This window comes from Nematolebias whitei, chromosome 17 (assembly GCF_014905685.2).
Source record: "Nematolebias whitei isolate Nwh7 chromosome 17, NemWhi1, whole genome shotgun sequence".
Taxonomy (NCBI): domain Eukaryota; kingdom Metazoa; phylum Chordata; class Actinopteri; order Cyprinodontiformes; family Rivulidae; genus Nematolebias; species Nematolebias whitei.
The window spans coordinates 34192764-34200462 of NC_056514.1; the positions used below are offsets into that span (position 1 = coordinate 34192764).

Genomic DNA, 7699 nt, shown 5'->3' on the forward strand with positions numbered 1-7699 from the left:
TATTTGTGTGTTTGCATATTTATGTCCATCCATCCATCCGTTCAAGTACGCTTCTAATCAAATCTGAAAGTTGGGTAGCTCAAATATTTGTAAGTCCTAATTACAGCAAAGTGCTTTTGTTGAACTATTTCCCTGCGGCTTTTAGCTGCAAACATGTACTTTGTAGCTAATGTCCACAGGAAGGGCTGTTTTACGTTTCCATCCATCCATTATCTTCCGCTTACTCCAAAGTTGGGTCTCAGGGGCAGCAGCTTGAGGAAGGAGGCCCACACATCCCTTCCACAGCCACCTCTTCCAGCTCTCGCTGCATCAATCCATCTGTCAATCTCACGCTCCATTCTTCCCTCACTCATGAACAAAACCCCGAGATACTTAAACTCCTCCTCTTGAGGCAGAACCTCGACCCGAAGAGAGCAATCCACCTATTTCCAACTATTTTAAGTTTAAAATACATTTTAACAAAGTTGGGATGACAAAGTTTTAGCCACTTCTTGATGTTCTTATTCTTTCTCTTCTGTTTTCGCTTGCGTTGTTAAGTGTTTTGTATAGTTTAACCCAGGCCGTAGCATACCCTAGGGGACAAAATGTCCTTGGCCAAACTGTACCCAGGGATGTAAAATAGCCTAGGCCATACTAATCACATCCAGACCAAAATATACCCATTTATGTATCCATATATTCCTATAATCTGGACTCATACTTATGTTTAGAGTTTTAAAATTTAAGTCAGTTATAGTGTTTTCATTTCATTTACTGACAAAGCTGAATGCCCAATAAAATATCTTAATGCATACTCAGTAATCCATGTAGAAAAATCTAGCAAAGTCAGATCCTCTGGACGGATTGTTGTCCAATAAAATGTGATAAAATCAAAAAATTATTGTGCATATAACTCAACACTATTGATATCATGGGGATGTAATCTGGCCTGAGGCGTACGAATGACCTAGGCCAAGTTGGATTAAAAAATGGCCTAGTCCATTGTTGACATAGGTCATAGAGATAAGGTGAGGGGCTCCTACATCTAGAGCAAGCTCAGAGTAGAACCGCTGCTCCTCTGCATCAAAAGGAGTCAGCTGAGGTGGTTCAGGCATCTTATTAGTGTATGATGCCTCCTGGGCACCTAACCTCTGAAGGTTTACTGGTCATGTTCCACTGGGGAGGAGACCTCAGGACAAACCCAGAACTCAAAACATATTCTGCAGGTTATCAACAGATCTAACTTTGTGTAAATTTTTGGCATCCAAAGCAGCGAGTAACAGAAATTCCTTAAGGATGTTGCAAGTCTTTGTCAGTTGCCACATAATCCAGAAAGTCACACTTGCATCTAAACTGTGCTGACATATGGCTCCATTTTTACCACTAAGTTACATTGTCATTTTAAAATGTAACTGTTTTGTGGTGTGTTCAATGTTCCCCATCATAAACATGTGCTCTTTCACTCAATAAAATCCCTACCTTTTTCTTGAATCAATAAATAATATTATACACTGTTGACAAAGCAGAAAAGATAATCCACCTGTAGATTAAATGTGAAAATGAAAGCGTATTATTATTTGAAATTAATGTATTTATACAAAGGAAGTGAATACAAAGGACATATTTGGTATCACATTTAAGTCCAGAGAATTGAAACAAGAATGACTGGAAGGTAATATTATAGGCACAACATAACATGCTAGATTTTTAAGTCTAATAGTTTCATATTTGCTAATCCTGTATGTTCCTCATTGGGCACCAGGTTCAACAACCTTTCTTAAAGTACACAGAACAGATTTTATTGTCTCGTCAGCATAATGTTGAGCAAACACCCTTATCTTATCAGCAGAAAGTCCCACATCTGTTGATTAAGTTCATTATACCGGTAATTGTGAAACAGAGCAAATGCTCTACAAGCTCACTATACAAAGTGATATGTATGTGTTTGTGTTGTTTCAGGACACAGAAAGATGACTCCCCTCAGAATCCGTACCTTACTATACATTACGATGGGACAGTGTCTTCTGAAGATGAAATGCGCGTTGTGAGTACTTGCAAGATGGACGTTCACAAGTTCCCCTTCGACACTCAGGAATGCAACCTAACGATTGGCTCTGCGGTACACTCCAGTGAGTTTCAAGGCAGAATTGTGACCAGTATGTTTTTTCAAAGGGTCTCACACCCTGAATTCCCCCGTTTCTCCCTCCACAGAAGATGAAATGCAATTTTTTGCTTTCTCAAACTCCTCTCGGGCCACCCAGTTTTCCCGAGAGGTGATGAAGACTCAGGGAGAGTGGGAGTTCCTGCAGCTGTCCGTCAGTACGTCCAACCTCAACTTCCAAAATAAAGATTGGGAATTGCTCATATACACGGTATGCAACACACAAACAAAACAAACAAACAGAAAAAAACAAAAAAAAATCAATATAGCAAATATAGAACAATAATATGATCACAAAAATCATAAAAAATAAAACAAAAACAAATCAGGAACACAAAATAATTATAGCATTGGTGTCCGGTAAAGTCAGGAGCATTAGGGAATCTATACATTAAAGAACAGTAAAGGCTCTCTGAAGACTTGTTTGGGCTATTACAATTTAATATTTTGGGGGGAATTATTCAAGAAATTCCAACAAAGGTAAGTCAGGTCCTCTGGATGGTTTCTTCTTTTTATTGAAACGTTTAGTCCTTAATCCATAGGACTTCATCAGTCCGAGGAGCCACAGCAAACTCAGTCCCATAAGTGGTTTACTTACATAGTGGGCCAACCAGTTTTTTTATGATAAGATGGTTTCTGGAGTCATCCCTCTCCCCTGTCGACTCCTCTGAAGCAGCTATGCCAAAGTGTTTCAAAACATCAAAGTTAATGTTCAATAATCCAGGTAAAAAAATCCACAAAAGTTAAGTCAGTCTGGACTGAGTTTGTTGTGGCTCCTCGGACTGATGAAATCCTTTGGATGAAGGAAGAAACGTTTCAATATAAAGAAACCATCCCGATGACCTGACTTAACTTTGCTGGATTTTTTTTACCTGGATTATTGAGCATGAGCTTTGATGTTTTGAACCAATTTGGCTGCAAGAAGAAGAGTTGACAGGGGAGAGAGCAGACTCCAGAAACTATCTTATCAACATAAAACTGGTTGAACCACTTTGTGAATAAGTCACATATGAGACTGAGTTTGTTGTGGCTCGTCAGACTGATGAAGTCCTTTGGATGAGGGACGAAACATTTCAACAAAATAAAAAAGAAATCGTCCAGGACCTGACTGAACTTTGTTGGATTTTTTCCCCCTGGATTATTGAGCATGAACTTTGATGCTCAGGAAATTGCAAATCTTTTTTTTTAGTTTGAAAAACGCCACTTGTAATAATAAAAATAGTTGATATCTTAAATTGTACCTCTACCTTGGTCCACTGTATGAAATAACACAAGGTAGGTAAAATATTCCACAATGAAACTGAATACCCCTTCAAGGTCTTTTAGTAAGTTATGTGCTGTGTCAGTCCATGTATGTTGTGTGACAGAATTTAACATGCTGTACATTATTTTTGTGATTGTTAAGAAAGTTTGACGATAATGTCAACCACAGGGCAACAAAGTTCACCCTTCAGTTGAAGTGATGTGATAAACCTCTTCTTAAAGTATCCTACACTCCTTTACTCCCCTGCAGTATCACCAGAAACAACTGGGACACCCCTACACCCTAAAGTAAACTTAGAAAATGTAGGAGCAGGACAGAATATGGATTGAGGGAAGATGTGAAATGGGATCTGGCTAATGTGTAAGCTTGAATACTGTTTCTGACTGTTACCCCTACCCTTACTCCTATGGTATACATGCCCCTTCCTGTTGGCCATCAGTCTGAAATCACTTAGGCTACTGGGTAAAATATTTTACTATAAAACTGTACATCCCTTGAAGAACCAAAATGCCTTCAGTTTTCACCATTTTCTATCTAACTTACAACTTTGGGTACATTATAACCTATAAAGGTACTATTGGTAAAGAAGATGATAATGTCTTACATTAGAATACAACTAGATGGTGTTTGGCATGGCTAGTTGGCGCATAATCTGTTAGTGTGTGAGGGTATGGACCCAACTTGACCTCAGTCTCAGTCATCCAAACATTTACATTTCTGGATCCAAAGCTGGACGCAGTACGAACTGATTACTGACCCATCTCAGTTGTGAAGAGCCAATGAAGAAGACAGGGTGGGAAAAGGAAATAGAATCCATGTTTGTTAATGCTTTAAATCAGTTGTTCCCAACCATGGTCCTTGAGGAACACCATCCGGCATATGTTTTAGTTGTTTCCTGCTTCATCACACCTGATTTAGTGATTTAATTACCTCGTCAAGTTCTGCAGAAACCCATTAATCACATGTTCATTCAAATCAGGTGTGTCAAAGCAGGAAAACAACTAAAACATGCAGGATGGTGTTCCTCAAGGACCAGAGTTGGGAACCACTGCTGTAAACAGTCACCCTCACAAGAGTATTGTGTGTTCAATCGACCTTTATTTATGCAGGTAAATCCCATTGAGCCTCGAGGACTCATTTACAAGAGAGACCTGATAAAATTCAGTTCAGTTGACAAATGGTGTAGTCTGGGACCCCTTGCACTCATTCGACCTTTATTTACACAGATAAATCACACTGAGCCTCAAAGACTCATTTACAAGTGAGACCTGTTGTGACAGACAAAAAGTAATGAAAGTGACACATGTAGTTTGTATAAGATTTGGAGGCAAAAAAAATCCTAACAGACTCTCATTTCCTTGGCAGAGGAAAAGGTAGCCTGAAATTGAAAAGAAAAACCACCCTGCACATAAGCACATAGTGATGCAGACATTCTGCAGGGGAAGGGAGACAACAAGGGTGGTGAGCGTGTCCAAGGACACTCCAGAGACACTGTAAGAGTTCTGATAAGAATGGTACAATCAGCAAGTTCCCTCTGGTGAGATCCGTAAACACTCTCCAGGGTACCGAGGTCGACCCAGGACAGTGTCAGAAAGAATCCAAGAGTCCGGAAATGATGACTCATTGCTTTTTCAGCTGGGTCCCTCTGATAGGTCCGCAGACTTCCTCGGTGGGAGAGGGGAGGGGGTTAAAAATGCACGTTGTTAAAAATTTACACCCCTAAAGGGAAGGGGTGAGTTGAGATTGAGCCTAAATCAAGGTTCACTGTTTACCTTGAGCTCTCTGGTTTACCAGGTTACCATAAAGAGAAGACCTCTCCTCCACGTCATTAATTTCTTGTTGCCCATCCTGTTTTTCCTGGCTCTGGATCTCGCTTCGTTCTTTATCCCTGACCACCGAGGGGAGAAGTTGAGCTTCAAAATCACGGTGCTGCTGGCCATCTCTGTCCTGCTGCTCATCCTGAACGACATCCTGCCCTCCATGTCCAACGAGACTCCTCTCATAGGTACAAACTTCTACTTGATCAGTTAACTTGAGATTCTTGAAAATACATTCCTGACAGCATGTTTCCCATTTTCAGCAACCTACTGCATTGTGATTTTTGCGCTGATGCTGCTCAGTCTGTTGGAGACAATTTTGGTCACATATCTAATGGAAAAAGACTCTAAAGACGAGCTTCAGGATGACGAAGAGGACAAATACGAACATGTCCAAACTGAAAACTGTAATACAGGTGAGGGAATTACATGACAGTATAAGATCTGAAACACATTTTGCAATGGAATATTTTAGTCTAAGAAGTCAGTTTCAAATTTGAGTAAAGTGCAATGACCCTTTTGTAAAATATAGTCTCATTATGAATTTTGATGGGACTACAACATGATTGTTGAACCTTCATAATAATTTTACATTTAAACAAAACAAGCTGACCACTTTCAAAGTGTTAAACTTAAGGCTTTCTAATTCAAAGGCTCAAGGCTTCCATGCACCTTTTTTACACACTCTGCTCCCACGTTTTTAATCTGCACAACTATTTCCACTATTTGTGTTGTCATTCTTTTAACACATCTGTCCGTTCAAAAGGTGCAAAGGAAACTGGCTGTTCCTGCATCTGCAGAATGACTGGAAGCAAGAAGCAGCACAAACTCCTGCCTGTTGCTAAAGAGGTACATCATTGTGCACACAGCTGTATGCAGAGATTACAATAAATTCGCTCTGTTACTAAAGCCCTACTTGCATGGGATTAGTTTTACCTAGGGACCACATGTAATAAATACATTACTCCCCAGTGTCTGCTTTTTATCTGGCGCATTCGCATGGGATAACCAAAGCCTGAGATTTAGCTGAAATTTACGGACATCTTCCGGATATGATGTTAATGCACTGCGTATCGCGAAACAATGACGTGGAATGACGTGAGTTGATGTTAAAACTACTTTTCAGGCTACGGCCACAGCTCAGTGCTGTGTTACTGCCAGCGCTAGCCAGCTGTATAGAAGTCTACAAACAGAAGAAAATGATTCTTACCACACAGAGCAATGCAGGATATGAGCCACCATTTGCATATGATTTTGCTCCTTCTCTTCAGCTTTTTCTTTTTTTTTTTGTGATTGTTACAGGTCGAAAGGCTTTTGCTGGTCCGGGACACAAAAGTTTATTTATGAACTCCAATGCAGCCTCCATTGCCAAAAGCAAATAAAAATGTGCCCAGGAAACAAAAAACGCCTAATTACGTAGCGGATCCTGCCCATTTCTGTCCAAATCACAGACGCCTATTCGCATTGGATTAGTATTATCACAGGACCTCGGAGTTCAGCAAAACATAGTAGGTAATTTGTTGGAGAATTTTTACTTTACAAATTACTGACATGGCCGATTCACACGGGATTAACAACACAGACAATCTTCATAATTATTACAAATAGCATGTGGTCCCTAAAATTAATCCCATGTGAATAGGGCTTTAATTCAACATAGAGAGACAAAGTAGTAGACGCAACAACAAACAAATTTGAACAAGATGATGATCTGGAGGAAAACATAGAGGAAAAACCGTAAGAACAGATCCCAACAAAGTTCAGTCAGGTCATCTGGATAGTTTCTTTTTTGTTTTGTTGAAACACTTTGTCCTTCATCTAAAGGACTTCATCAGTCTGAGGAGCCACAACAAACTCAGTCCCATAATTAGCACACTCAAATGCCAACCAATTTGATTGCGATAAGATGGTTAATGGAGTCCACCCTCTCCCCCGTTGACTCCTCTGAGGCAGCCATAGCCAAAGTGGTTCAGAACATCAAAGTTCATGTTCAGGTAAAAAAAATCCAATAAAGTTAAATCAGGTCTGAACGATTTCTTTTGTTGTGGAAAAGTTTCATCCTTCATCCAAAGGACTTCATCAGAGGCCATTAGGCATCGTTGAGGCCATGGCTGCCTCAGATTTGTCTGTATTATTTAGCACCATGTTGATACTCTATTTATCTAAAAAGCAGAACAGAACCCGGTCATGCAGAACTATTTGAAGTTGAATCAAACAGTAAAGTATTGGAACACCAATATCTGACTGTGTGCAGGTGAACAACATCATTCAGTCAGGAGAGTCTCACGTGTTGCTGCTGATCCTGGACGAGTTGAAGAAGCTGCAGAAAACTGTTTGTTTACATTTCGGCTGCGAAGAGGAGAAAGTGAAATCTGTATGCTGGGCGAAAAGAATCAACAGAGCTTTTTTTGTTTTCTATATCATTGCAGTTGTGCTCTTTTTATCCTTCATCTTCATGGAATGGAAGTCTTGAAAATC

General features: G+C 39.9%; 1 pseudogene; it reads left to right on the forward strand.

Moving 5' to 3' along the window:
- LOC119423539 overlaps positions 1-7694 on the forward strand; it is a 14537-nt pseudogene extending 6843 nt beyond the window's left edge.
- The last annotated feature ends 5 nt before the right edge of the window (positions 7695-7699 follow it).